This window comes from Mangifera indica, chromosome 11 (assembly GCF_011075055.1).
Source record: "Mangifera indica cultivar Alphonso chromosome 11, CATAS_Mindica_2.1, whole genome shotgun sequence".
NCBI classification, from domain to species: domain Eukaryota; kingdom Viridiplantae; phylum Streptophyta; class Magnoliopsida; order Sapindales; family Anacardiaceae; genus Mangifera; species Mangifera indica.
Genome location: NC_058147.1, coordinates 34178 through 48996, shown reverse-complemented (window position 1 = coordinate 48996; position 14819 = coordinate 34178). Strand labels below are relative to the sequence as shown.

The 14819-nt window shown below is 34.6% G+C and overlaps 1 pseudogene; it reads right to left on the bottom strand.

Moving 5' to 3' along the window:
- Positions 1–805: 805 nt before the first annotated feature.
- LOC123229396 lies at positions 806–14124 on the bottom strand (annotated as a pseudogene).
- Between the last annotated feature and the right edge of the window lie 695 nt (positions 14125–14819).

Below are 14819 nucleotides of genomic sequence, written 5' to 3'. Positions count from 1 at the left end.
TTATTCTAAAAAACTGCAATAAGACTACTTCATACAGAGGTGACACAGCACATACATACATACATACATACATACCTTAGGGCCGAAGATAAAAGACCTCCCATCATCCGGATAAGGTGATTTTCTAGTTGATCTTTGCACAAGAGGAATAATAAAAACTAATTATTTGGTAAAGATTAAATAAAGATCACGGGGGGGATAAGTTTCTTATTAAGGGTTTTCCCCCTGCATAACTAAGTCACCAAATTAACATAACACCCTTTATGTCTAATTCACAAAACACCAATGATTTGCATTCTGCCTCGATTACAATCTTCTAGTCTCCCTTTTCTTTGCAATTCAACTTTTAATTGGTCAACAAAAACACAAATGCCTCCCTTTTACCAGGTCCAGGTAACTCATAATAAAACGCTAAACAGGATGTAAAATCAAATTATTTGATAATTTAAAATATCGAGACTGTCTTTACCCAATGCACTGATGGGCTCCACCAACTTTGAAAAAGATTCACAATGCAGCTCAAAGTTAGATCCATCCATTTTTCAAGATGGCTGCACAAAAAGCTTATTCAAATGATATGTTCAGAATAATGGGTCCAAAGATTTTTACTCTTCTGAAATTCTGCAAAAGCAGTTCATATTGACTTACGGGGGGGTAAACACTGAATCTTACTACATGAGCATTTGAGCATTTATCTACAAACAGAAGAAAGCATGTACGCGCAGTCACATATGAGCATTTGTTTGTTACCAAAATTTTTGAAAAAGATCCATATCAATATTATTTGAAAAGGACCACCTTATTATACATGTAATAAATATGTTCTCATTCAATTTATTTATTACCTAATCAATAATCAACTAATGCATGTTTGTACAAAAATTTGCTATCATGAAAATATTGTGTTAGCAAGAAAATTATAAACTGATTTACAGTTTCTAAAAGAAGAAACTCATTTGCAACAGAGATCCATCTACAATAATGCACAAGTCAGTAGTTCATCCTCCAAAAGTTTTGAAAAAACTCAATATGATGCGAACACCATGACATGTCAGTCCAGCTTTTTGATTGCAGTGATCTTAAACCTGAAACAACAAAATACTCACATCAGTTCCCACAACTCATATTGAGATAGTTCGTTCAGATTTCAACAATAAAAGGCTGCATAGCATCACAACAGAATTACCAATATCAGAAGACAAGTGTGACCCTAGTCTTAGATTGTTTACTTTGAACACCAAAAAGGAAATGGACATCAAATTCAATTAAGAATCTCGTGGCTCAAATGAGACCCAACAGTGGGCTTTTCAAAGTGACCATTTGATAAGAAAGATACTCATTGTGTCATCAATATTTACAACAATATTAGTTCGATATATAAACACAGAGTCACATATGAGCATTTGTCTACATACATAAGAAAATGAGAATACTTTTACTGCATTCTACACACTATTTTTGCATCACTCTAGATTTTAATTCACTGTATCATAATGTTCATAAACCAAATTCATCTCCATGACATTTAATTTGTAGAACATGAATTGCAGGCTATTGCGAATTACATCCCATACTTGGAAGTTAATTTCCCTACATATTTATGCTTTTTTAACAAATAACTTAAATCAATAGATTGATATGGATGTTTTGTGAACTGAATGGTAAGGTGTCAAACATACAATTGACAAAAATCCTGTCAACACTGCCGTGATACAGTAATCTTAGCTACAACTTCCGCTAAACTTTTCAGGCAGCAAACTATTGGATGACAGGACAACCAGAACTCCTCCAAAAACTTCAAGCTACACTAAAGAATACTAAACTGTAAGTTGGAGGAAAAATAAATTAACTATGAACCACACAAAAAAAGCCTAGCACATTTATCCAAATTAACAACAGAATAACATAAGAAAACGAGTTTGGTGGAGAAGTTAACAAACAAGACATGTATAAGCCCGCTTAATCAGACAGCTCAGAAGATGGAACTTTAAGGAAAATTAACGAAAGAGAAGAGACAATTTCAACTACCAGGTCATTCAATGTTCTGCCCAACAGCTGGGCTCTGTAGTTGGCTCATTGAATAAACATAATAAATTATTAGAAAACAAAAACAAGGTAAAGCACTTCATCAATATTTGGATGGACCAAATGACATAGCAATTGTTAGTAATTTCATAAATACGCATGCAGAAACAAGGTCATTCATATTTAACCCAGAATCTGAGTAGATAAGGAAAAAAAAAAAGGGCAGTTTCAAGTCATTCACAGGCAAAACCCAATTGTTAAAAAAAGATAATGTATATGGGGAATTGTTATTTTCAACAAGAAATGAGGATCTATGGAATTGAAGGGGTTAGTTCTGTTAAATCTTGCTCCTTTTTCTCCTCTCTCATTATTTCTCCCATTCAAGATTACTAAAATAGCTATGTCCTATAATTTCTCTCATTCAAGATTGCTGAAACAGCTATGTTTTTTCCTTTTATTTTGTTATAAATATATAAGGAGTAGTCAGCTATACAATTGTTATAACAATTGTATAGCTGACTACTCCTTATATATTTTTTACCTCATTTTTTATTATAAATTAGGTATGATTTATTGTCAAACATACATGTATATAAAGAGTTATCCCATGTGAATAAAAAATATCCAGAATTTATTTTTATTTTGTTGTCATGGTATCAGAGCTAAAATAAGAGTTTCACTTGATTTCACCTCTTTTCCTTGTTCTATCAAACCCACCACATCTGAAAATTCTTCTTCCTACTCTCATGAATCCTCTAAGGATGATGACTCTAATAATTTCAAAATCCAAACAACCCTTTTCATCTTCCCCATTCTGAAAATCCTAGAGTTGTTCTTGTCTCTTTTCCACTTAGTGGAGATAATTATATCACCTGGAGCCGAGTCATGACTATGGCTTTGTCTACAAAAAACAAATTAGGATTTGTTGATGGCACAATTCCAAAACCTATGACAACAAATCCTCTTTTTCATCTTGGAAGCGAGCAAATGATATGGTGCTCTCCTAGTTGCTTAATTCAATTCACAAAGATATAACACCGAGTATTACATATTCTAATACGACCTTTTTAGTTTGGAAAGATCTTCGAGATCGTTTCTCTCCGAGTAATGGCCCAAGAATTTTTCATCTACAAAGAACCATTAACACCATGGAGCAAGGAGTTGACTCTACCACCATATATTTCAATTGTTTAAACTGCTACTGGGATGAACTTTTAACTTATTTTCGTTTACCTGCTTGTTCATGTGCTACAAAGCAAGAAATTCTTTCTTTATCACAGGCAACAACTTACACAATTTTTAATTGGCCTTCATGATTTATTTAGTGCTATCAAGAGCCATATTCTCTTGATGGACCCTTTACCAAGCGTAACCAAGGCCTATTCCCTTTTGTTACAAGAAGAAACTAAACAAGGTATTCAAGCTTTGTTGCCAACCCCAATTGAAGGCGCAGCTTTAGTAGCATTAAAAAATTATAATAATACATCTCGCCCTCATTGTTATCATTGCAATAGAAAGGGCCACACAAAAGCTACATGTTATAAGTTTCATGGTTTTCCACCAAATTTCAAATGACGTAACAAATCAAATTATCGTGGCAAGCAAAATACAAAAGGATCTCATACATCCAGTGTTGTTAATATGGCCAATGCTGATGGCAATAACTCATCAACACAATTTACTCCAGAGCAATATCAACAAATATTAAGTCTCATCCAATCGGTAGCCGACAACAACTAACTATAAATTTAGCAGGTAATCATGTACGCTTATCCTCATTTGATTTTTTAAATTCGTGGTTCATTGATAGTGGTGTTATTGACCACATCACATCTTGCTTGGAAAAATTAAAAGATTCAAATGTTGTTCATTCATCTTCCATCGGTCTTCCAAATGGTTCAAATGCATATGTATCAAGCATAGGATCTTGTAAATTGAATTCCAATATACTCTAAATAATGTTCTTTTTGTTTCGACATTCAAGTATAATCTCCTTTCTGTTGCTAAAGTTATTCAATAACTTAATTGTTGCGTTACCTTTTATCCTAAATTTAGAGTTTTTCAAGGTTTGTCAACGAAGATGATAATTGGACTGGGAAAGGAACATGGTGGACTCTATTTCTTTTCTTTGCAATCTCATAACATAACTTTTCTAGCCTTTAAACAAGACCTTTGGCATTGGAGACTTAGTCACCCTTCAAGTGCCCGATTAAATAAAATTGCTAAGCTTTCTTCTCATGTTTCAAATAATTCAGATTTTCATTGTGATATTTGCCCTCTAGCTAAACAAACTATAGTTTCCTTTGATCTTAGTTCCATTAGTACTACGGCTTGTATTCAATTTATTCATTTTGATATTTAGGGTAACTATTCAATTGTTTCTAATTCTGGTGCACATTATTTTTTTCTATTATTGATGATTATTTTCGTTGCACTTAGGTATACCTCATGAAACATAAATCTAAAGTTGAACAATTACAAAATATTTTTTTCTTATGTTAAAACACAATTTAACAGTCAAGTTTAACGAATACAATCAAATAATGCGATTGAATTTTTTTCTACGTCAATAACTAAATTTTTTAAAGAAAATGGAGTCATTCACCAACATAGTTGTGTTTCAATGCCAGTACAAAATGGGGTAGTGGAACGTAAGCATCGTCACTCATTAGAGGTGACTCATGCTTTACGTTTTCATGATAGGGTACCCTTATTTTCTTTGGGTGATTGTGTTTTAACAGTTGTGTATCTTATTAATCATATTCCTACACCTGTTTTAAATAATATCACACCCCATGAATGTCTTCTTCATCATCCACCTAGATATGATCATTTGAGTGTTTGGTTGTCTTTGTTATGCTTCTATTGGTCATATGCATCATAACAAATTTGGTCCTACAACAAAAAAATGTGTTTTTGTGGAATACCCACATGGACAGTGTGGCTATAAATTATATGACCTCACTAGTCAAAAATATTTTACAAGTAAGGATGTAATTTTTCATTAAACAATTTTTCCTTCAAAAAATGACCAATATTTTGACTTATCTTCACCTCTCATCCTTCCTAAACTAGCTCAAGATGAACAAGTTTATTTAATAGATAACTCAAATCCTATTTATCCCAATAACCAAAATTTTGGCGATCATACTAATTCTTATGATAATCTTCTTTGATTTTTCATGTAATGAAACAACTTCAATATAGACACCGATTGAACCAATCTCCTCAACTGAATTGGAATCAAACTCTGCACCCATCTCATCCCCAATTATAGGTTTAAGTTGCTCCACTCATAATTGTAAGCAACCTGATTACCTTAAAGATTATATTCTTAATGTCATGGCTTCTAAACCAAGTCCAACACCAATCCACTTGACAGATAATTTAAAAGGTACTCCTTTTCCTCTTTCTCAATATCTTTCATCTCAACATTTATCTCCTTCACATAAAAATTTTGTTGCAACCATTTCTTCTTCTTTTGAACCTACTAGTTTTATTGAGGTTGTTAAGGATGCCATTGGTGTGAGGTTATAAAAGTAGAAATTAGTGTTCTTGAACAAAACAAAACTTGGACTTTCACAAAGTTACCTCCTAGCAAAAAACCCATCAATTGTGAATGGGCATATAAAATCAAATATCATTCTAATGGTTCGATGGAACATTCCATGAAACTTTCTCACCTGTTGCTAAATTGGTTACAGTTCAAGTTCTGTTAGCAATTGTTGCTATTAATAATTGGCTTTTGTATCAATTGAATGTCAAAAATGCATTTTTGCATGGTGATTTACAAGAGGAAGTCTACATGAAATTGCCTCATGGTTTTTCATATCAAAGTGAAAATAATGTTTACCGCTTAAACAAATCTCTTTACAGGCTCAAGCAAGCATCCAAGCATTCATTCTCTAAATTCTCTACTACTTTACAAAATGCCAATTTTCAACAATCTAAGGCTGATTATTCTTTGTTCATAATGAAGACAGGTGATTCCTTTATTGTTGTTCTCGTCTATGTTAATGACATAGTTATCACTAGTACCTCTCTTATAGTTATTTCAAATCTTAAAATATAGCTTCACTCTCATTTCTACATTAAGGACTTGGGAGTTTTGAAATATTTTTTAGGCATTGAAGTAGCTCGATCCTCTAAAGGAATTCATCTCTGTCAAAGGAAATATACATTTGAGATTCTTAATACATCTTCATTTCCCATGGAGCAAAATTTGAAACTTTTTCCTAATGACAGTACTCTCTTGAGTGATCCTTCACAATATCAATGTTTGGTTGGAAGACCTATATACTTAACTATTACCCACTGGATATTGTATATTCTATTCAAATTTTAAGTCAGTTTATGAATGAACCTTGTGAACCTCATATGTAGGCTGTTGTTCGAGTTTTGAGATATTTGAGATCTGCCCTAGGTCAAGGAATTCTCCTTTCCTCCACTAGCACTCTACAATTCCGTGTCTTTTGTGATTCTTATTGGGCCACTCGTCCCACTTCTTGTCGATCTCTTACTAGATATTGTATTTTCTTGGGTGGTAGTCCTACTTCTTGGAAATCAAAGAAACAAAACACTGTTTCCCCTTCTTCTACAAAAGTTAAATATTGCTCCATGGCAACCACTACTTGTGAAATTCAATGGTTGAATTACTTATTAATAGATCTCAATGCTAATCTAGTGCAGCGTACGCAACTTTACTGTGCATAGTCTTCCATGAGCGAACAAAGCATATTGAAATAAATTGTCACCTCATTCATGAAAAAATTCAAGTTAAGCTTATTTATCCATTCTATGTTCCAACCACACATCAAATTAAAAATAGCTTCATTAAACCTCTTGGGGATGATCAATTTTAATGACTACTAAGCAAGTTGGGTATTCTTAATACTCATGCTCTAACTTGAGGGAGTGTTAAATCTTGCTAATTTTTTTCTTGTTGATTTTTCTTCTCTCCTATAATTTCTCTCATTCAAGATTGTTGGAACAACTATGTTTTCTCCCTTTATTTTGCTATAACAGTTGTATAGTTGACTACTCCTTGTATATTATTTTACTTCCTTTTTTATTGTAAATCAAGTATGATTTATTGCCAAACATACAAGTATATAAAGAGTTATCCTATGTGAATAAAAAATATCCATAATTTTTTTTTTTTGTCAAGTTCATGCTGGAGTAATTAATGTTGACATATCCCTACTACTAAACCAAGACACCAACAATTATAGTAACTATCAAAGGCGATTTAATCTTATGCCAAAACATGTTTTAAGCAAGCATCACTTCCAATGAAAACAAAATTACAACTTAACCCATCAATGTGGTAGTAGCACTAATATATGAGGATGACTACAATCCAGGTCTATAAACTAAAATTAGCTTAATAAATAAGCATAAACTACTCTAAGAGTAAATGCTCTACTTGTGCTACAAAACAAGAAGATAGTTACTCATTTTATCCCCAAACTTCACATAACATCAGCAAGAATGCATATGTAACACCATCCCAAAAGGCAACAAGGCATGATTCATTTTCTTTCATTCTTTCACAGTGATTGGAGCAGAAAGACAGTTGCTTAAATTCTTTCCCCAATGGTACATATTATCAGTGAGTACACCTAATTTTTTTCCTTTATAGGAAACACTAGTATATTGAACTACAGAAAATAGATACAAAAGTTGATCAGGTGTCCACTGTAGGACATTTAGGTCTTTGCATATTGTACACTTAGATATGTTCAATAGTACACCCCCCCCCCCCCCCCCCCCCCCCCAAAAAAAAAAAAAAAATGAAAAAAAGGGCCATGAAACAAATAAAAACACCCCCAAACAAAAGATCCCGGGAACTTAAATATAGGAGGCAAAAATATACTGAAACTGCACAGTAAATTATAACATCAATCATTGAAAACAAATTGTGTTTACTGTTAAAGTTAAAGTGTATGTAAGGAAGAAAAGCACAAAAGGATCTCTTAGGAAGATACCTGGCACATGCTGAAAGAGACAAATGGAAGACAAGAAGAAAAAAATGAGCTAACAGACTATCATTCGCCCAGAAAAGGTATAATGCAGGAACATTTGATAGAGGAGACCAACAACACACTAGGAGCTGAGATGGCAGCGCATGATTGGAGAAGCATTTATGAAGACAAAAGAAAAGATATAAGCAAGGGGAACAAAGAAGAGGGGCATGGAGAATTGTAAGAAGATTCAGCGGGAGGGCCAACACCATAGGGCTAGAAAGTTATTTGTTTTTGTGGTTTTGTGATTCTGATTATATTGACTTTCGCTGTTGCAATATCGAGAAAGGAAGAACTGAAGTGTATGTGTAATCATTTCCAGAAAATCAATACAATATCTATTTTCTTGATCTGTTCTACTTCATTTTATTCAATCCCACATTACATTATCGCAACGACTTATTCGTTGTGAGTTATGGCTTTGATTGGGATTGCCTGTTGGTGAAATAAGGAAGCCTTATGGGCAGGAGCGACTGGAGATGAGGTCGACTCGGGCTTACAGTTTTGAAGACATCAGGTACATAACATTTACATACCAACAATATCTACTATTCTGAACTCTAAAATGTTAGAAACAATGCTTAGGTGAATAACCTAAAATCATAGACACATTTTATAAATACAATCTATATATCAAATGCTTAGAACAAAACAACAGTCCAATAGAAATAGTATACAGTACATACCAGGATCATGAACTCAAGTATTTCCCAATTCAATGATCCAAGACACCTGAACAAAGAAAAGGGAAAAAGAACAAGTAAAAATATTATGCAGACATTAACAAATTGAGGCACAACCAGTGGGTTACTATAGCTTTCTATCATTGCCTCAAACTTAAATAAATTCTCACTTTTCATGACAAAACTAGTGGCCTCAACCTAATTACCATTTTTTTTCTGTTTTGACAATATAGCTTATGAAGATAACTAGTAAATAAAAAATAAATAAAGGAATCTACAATAAAGCACCCCAAATCATAAACTTAGATCCCGAGGACATCTATAATCCATAATTTTATCTTACTTTGTAGACCACAGTTGCAGGGGTTCTTTTTCTCTTCCAATGGGAACATGTAGTTGTAAGTAATTTCTTCACCAGCAGCTATATGCCTTTTCGCATAAACGAAAAAGTTTTTTTGACCCTCAACAGTTATAACCTTGGTATTGCAGTTAAGCTGCAAAATCAATTGTTCATAGATTTATGAATAAATAACATAACTTGCAATTGACAAAACAAATTCACATAGTTATTTAATACAACTATCTCACAAGAATGGTTTATAAATCTAACAACGCCACCACGCTTTGTAGCATCAACCTACACAATAATAATAAAATTATAAAGCAATTACTTACTTTGTCCCCCTATTGTGAAAAGTAAACCTTCATGAAAAGTGAAAATATAAAAAATGCAGGACATATGCTACATCAAGACCATTGCAGGCCTTGATAGCTTTTCAATGTCAACATTTATTGCTTCTGTTAGTTATCCAAGAGAGCAGGCACCCTCTTTAATCACTTTGAAGGCATGATCATCAAATCATATAAAAAATTTAGCCACAATCTGAACTCGCCCATTTTGACTTTACCTACCACATAAACATAATCAAGCCTAAAAGGATAACTGCTTCCAATTCCCATCTTCTCGTAATGGCGTTCATGTCTATCATATACTTGTGAAATTAGAGAACCTGATAAATGGTACAGTAAAGCGAGAAGGAGATCTATAAATTTTTCATTTAAAAAAGAGAGTTAAATCAAAATGAAAAATTAAGCTATTATGGCTATTCCTTCAAAAAAAATGCAACAATCATTTCAAAATCTCAAGTCAACCCTACCCAAGGATGAATAAACTCCCCAACATATTCAATGATACAGTCCTCTGCCTCTATTGGCTCCAGTGCAACAAGACCTCAATCATGTATCTTGCTTTGTTGAAATCGTAGACGCTTTTTCCTTGTCTGGCAATCAATACAATACTTAGAATGACTAGTAAAACATTATGATGACCAGTCAGCATAAAGGCCCTCAAATAACAACTTCACTTTACAATCACCTTCAATTGAGAAGCTTTCAAAAGGTCAGCACCCTCTGCAGCAGCAAGAAGATTTCCAAGCTTCACCCTATTTGAAAGACCCTTACTATTGGCCCACCGAGATGCACTGACCTCAGCGTCAAAATACTTATTTTAAACATACTGAGTCCCCCTGATCCAAGCTCTTTCAGCAGGACTTGCATTTCGCGACCAATTATCCCATTCCCAACCATTGACCGAAGACCAAGCACATCCATCAGATCTAGGGAAAAGATTTGAAGGTGCGGGCTTACTTGTTTTATTCTTCTTCACTGCAGCCTGTCTATATGCTGTTTGCTTGCAACGCCATTAGCTACTGCCTGAACCTTTGTGGGACGCAATGGCAAACTGTCTACCGGACACTTCCTTTTTAGTTTTGATGACTTTTCATCTGCATACAAAAGTGCATAATATGGACAATATGTAAGCACAAAATCATAAATCATTATTTAATGACCATAAAATTAAAAGAGAGATAAATTTCATAGGTTTAAAACACAGCAATTATAATGATATGTACCTTTCTGCACATTTTGGAAGCAACAAGAACAGGCCCCTTCTTTAATCCAACATTATGGCCTTTCCCATGAACAACCTTCTCAGTCATGCTTGATAGCCTCTCTTTGAAAGATTTACCACATCCACCTCTTCATCTGGATAAAACAGAAAAAATTATATAATGGGCAAAGTTATTATCATCTAAATTCTGCAAGTAGAAATATCATAAGCAGGAAATTGACACGCTTTGAACTGTATGGGAAACTTTCATTACTTTTTGACCACTTGTATTTTTGGAAAAGGAGTGATTACCAGGCAAATTAGTTTTAACAATCAATTTTGAAGGCTTAGCATTGTGAGATGGTTTAGTTCTTGCTTTGGTTTTCATGATCTTTGTAAAAGGTATGGCAGAGCATTCAACTTCCTCATTCTCAAACGCATCAGTCCGAACCGCCTGTTTCCTCAACTTATCTACAGGAGGAGTTGCTAACCCATACTTAACAGGAGTCGAACAAATGGAAGATGTTCCAAACTTTTTTCACATCAACTTTTTCTTGCAGTAATAAGTATATTTTCCAACCAATGTAGATGCTTCTGAGCAGTGGGGTTTTTTTTATCCCTGTCTAACTTTGTCTGATACAGCAAGGGCGTCACCGTGATCATTATTTGCATTTGAGGCTCCTCCCTAAAACATTGAATAAGCACCAGGCAAAGGATAAATAATTATGTAATGAATAAGAAAAAATATATACAATTTGATAAAACAAAGGGAAGGGGGAAAGAACAAAACATACAGAGTTAAGATTATAGCCATATCAAAATCATAATAAAAATAGAAGAGTAAATACTAACCCATATCTCAATGCCAACAGATTCACCGTGTTTCTTATAAGTACACCGCAAAGTTAAAAATTGGAAAAGAGCCTCATCAAACATAGATGATTTCCACTCTTTAAGCACAATGCCATGCAAATTCTGATGGCATATGGCAAGGGAAACATATTCTCCAGCCTTAGAGTTACACTCGTTGATCATCATCTCTTAGAATTTATGGGCACATGATGGAACAAGTGTTCTAGCATTGTTTTTCAATCCAGGTGGTAGGGGCTCATAAGTTTCTTGTTCATCAACTACATAATTATCAAATGATGTCTTAAACACATGGGCCAATATATTGGATATAACATCTTTAGGTTCTCCAATTTGGAACAACTTTTGAGGACCTTTGGACATAATAATCTCAGAAGAAACTTCAGTTGAATCAATCCTTATTTCTCCACATGTCCCTGGAGCCATGCAAGCAAGTACGTGGACATGGGCTTGAAGAGTCAATCGCATTCTGCAATTACAGGAATGTTTTTCAATAAATGAAGATTACCATGAATGATCTCAAAAATATTGCAAACAAAACTGCAGTACAGTGGAAGTAGCAAGATAGTCTCACTTTAAACTTTCTCAAATACCTTGATCATGTTGTCTTTTGAAATTTTAACTAACTTCCTTACTTCGTCCTCAATAAGACTTTCACCTTACTCGGCAGAAATCACCTTTGCCGACAGATAGAGCTCACTTTCAACAATTTCCAGAATACAGTTGATATCAGCATCTAATAGGTCATCACTGCATGATAGACTCTTCTGTTTATGGATTTCTCCTGAAGACAATGAGGCTTATTTCTTATCATTATATGTTTCAATTGCCATCATTTCAAAACCAGGAGGGCAATCAACAGTGCGCACAGAGGAATCTTTCCCAGATAGCGCCTGCAAAGTTGTAGAAAAACAATATATATAAAATCTCTAACTAGCTCACCACTTACATGTTCATCGGGCAATTTCTCAGTTGTATTGCCATAATTCCTATAGTCACAGGTAGGTCCAGCAACATTTGGGTGACCAGACCAAAGTTTTCTTTTTCTCCAGGCAGAAGTGTACTCCACTAGACAGTCATAAAAGACAGCATTCCACATAACTTGCATACAGTATTCAAAAGGCATCCTACAAACAACTTTGTAAGAGCCCCAAAAGTTCTCAATGCTTCCAACAGATTTTGTTCCTGCATGAGATTGTGTATGCATTTCATAATGCATATCTGGTCAGCAATATTAAGGCAGGCAGCTGACTCACAATCAGCGGTGGCATCACTATGTCTCTCCAACTGTCAAAGCAAACATTGCAAACACATTAGACAAATTTATAGAGTCATGAATACTTTGTCAATGGTTTACTTCACCATTTTGTCATCAGAAGAGCAGCTTTTAGTAGCCTGATTAATTGCATCAAGCTTAAGATGTCTCTGAGCATTTTTTGAAGTAACAAACTCTGAAATGACATTGCTGATGATCTCATCCAGCAATACTCTATTAGCCACTTTCACTATTCTGGCATGAAGTTGAGAAGAACCTCCTTCGGAGAGTTCAGATATGAAATTTAAAGAAGAGCCAGTCTCATATTTGTTTGCATCAGGCAAATGGTCAGTTTCCAATACATCCATTCTCCATTTATTAAAAGCAGATAGCATCGTAACAGGACCAAGCTTATTTTCAGTATGATATATCTACAAGATGAATTCAAAAAAAAATTCAAATTGAGAAGCAACATGATAACGTGGAAAAGTTAGCAGATAGCAAGGGACAAATAAAAGCAACAGAAACTTATAATATAGTTCCAATAGCGAATACGGTCCATGTTTCCTACCCCCATCATCCTCAAACAACCAACAAGCGTCTTCACCCAACTGAAATAAGATAAATAAGTTACAAGATTAGGAAAAAAAGAAGGGCCAGACAAATAAATCATGAACTTCACATGTGTATTATATAAGTCAAATCTCTAGTTAAGATAGCAAAACAACAGAATTCTAGCAGGAAAGAAACAGTAACACCGGAAGACATGATCTAACATGATTAGCTGTTTCAGAGTTTAACAGTAACTGGTTGGAAATACAACAACTGCTGTTGACAAGTGATTTGGATACTAACTGCAAATCAGGGCAAACATTGTCAGTGGCACTATACTGTGAATGGTCCTCTTTAAGGGTCACAGAATCTTCATTGTGAGTGATCAAACAATTTCGAGTCATAGTTGTGCTGAAGATGGCAGTATTAAGACAAGTAAAACCCATGGCTACACGATCAGGGAACTGCTTGAAGTACTTCAACGGAACAGGCTCACTAACGGATCAATTAATGATGGGATAGACGGGAAGTTCATCAGGCAAGAAACCAGTAGATAAGCCGATATAACTGATGCTGAATCTAGGGTCCACACATCAGCCCATTTTCATTGATGTACGTCCATCCACTTACAAAAACCAGCGACCCATACCCATAGTATCCATCAGCCTGATATGAAGATCCTGCAGCACTGAAAGAGTGGAATATCACCACTAGTGCTATTCGACTGGCAGCTCATGTCTATGAGAGAATTTGGATGTAATTATTCATCAAAATGGCAACAAGATGATGAAACATGACCACTAGAAACACACCTGATGAACATTGCCCAAATTGATCAATAATAATATGCATATGGGCCAAATAACTATTCCCACCCAAGTTTAAGTGCCATTCTGACACACCTGTGAGGTTTGAAAAACCCAAAATCCCGCTAATCCATTAAAAATCTCAGTTAAAATTAAGGGTAAAATAATCTTTTAACAAAAGAACTAAAAATTTATTCTTTGACTCCCCTCAGCTTGAAAATCTCACAATTGTGTTCACTTGAAGTTTGAAAAATCAAAATTTCTCCTTTAAGGTGTGCAAATAATTATCAGAGTCGTCAGAGATGGTCATCTCTGGTGGCGTTAACTCTCCCTGTCGATCATTTTCCAGTCACCAGCATAAGTCATTTCTTCCGACGAAGACCAAATCATTTTCATCGGATTGTCTTCGTCTCGAACGAAGATGATTTCATCTTTGTCGGAGACAAAGATGACCGTCGGAGGTCTCAGACAGAGACATGACTTGCAACATCCTAGAATTCACACACAACAAGAGTGGATTGCAAACTTAGGAATGAATTATTTGTTTTCCTTACAACATGCACCAAGTACCTCGTACAATCCTTACTCAATACTTTTTTGACTTTAATGCTACTAATCATATACTCAGCACTTGACCATCACCGATAATGAACTTCTTGCCATCATCTAGATGAAACCTGAGTTTTTTCTTTCTATAATCAATTTTGGCTCCAT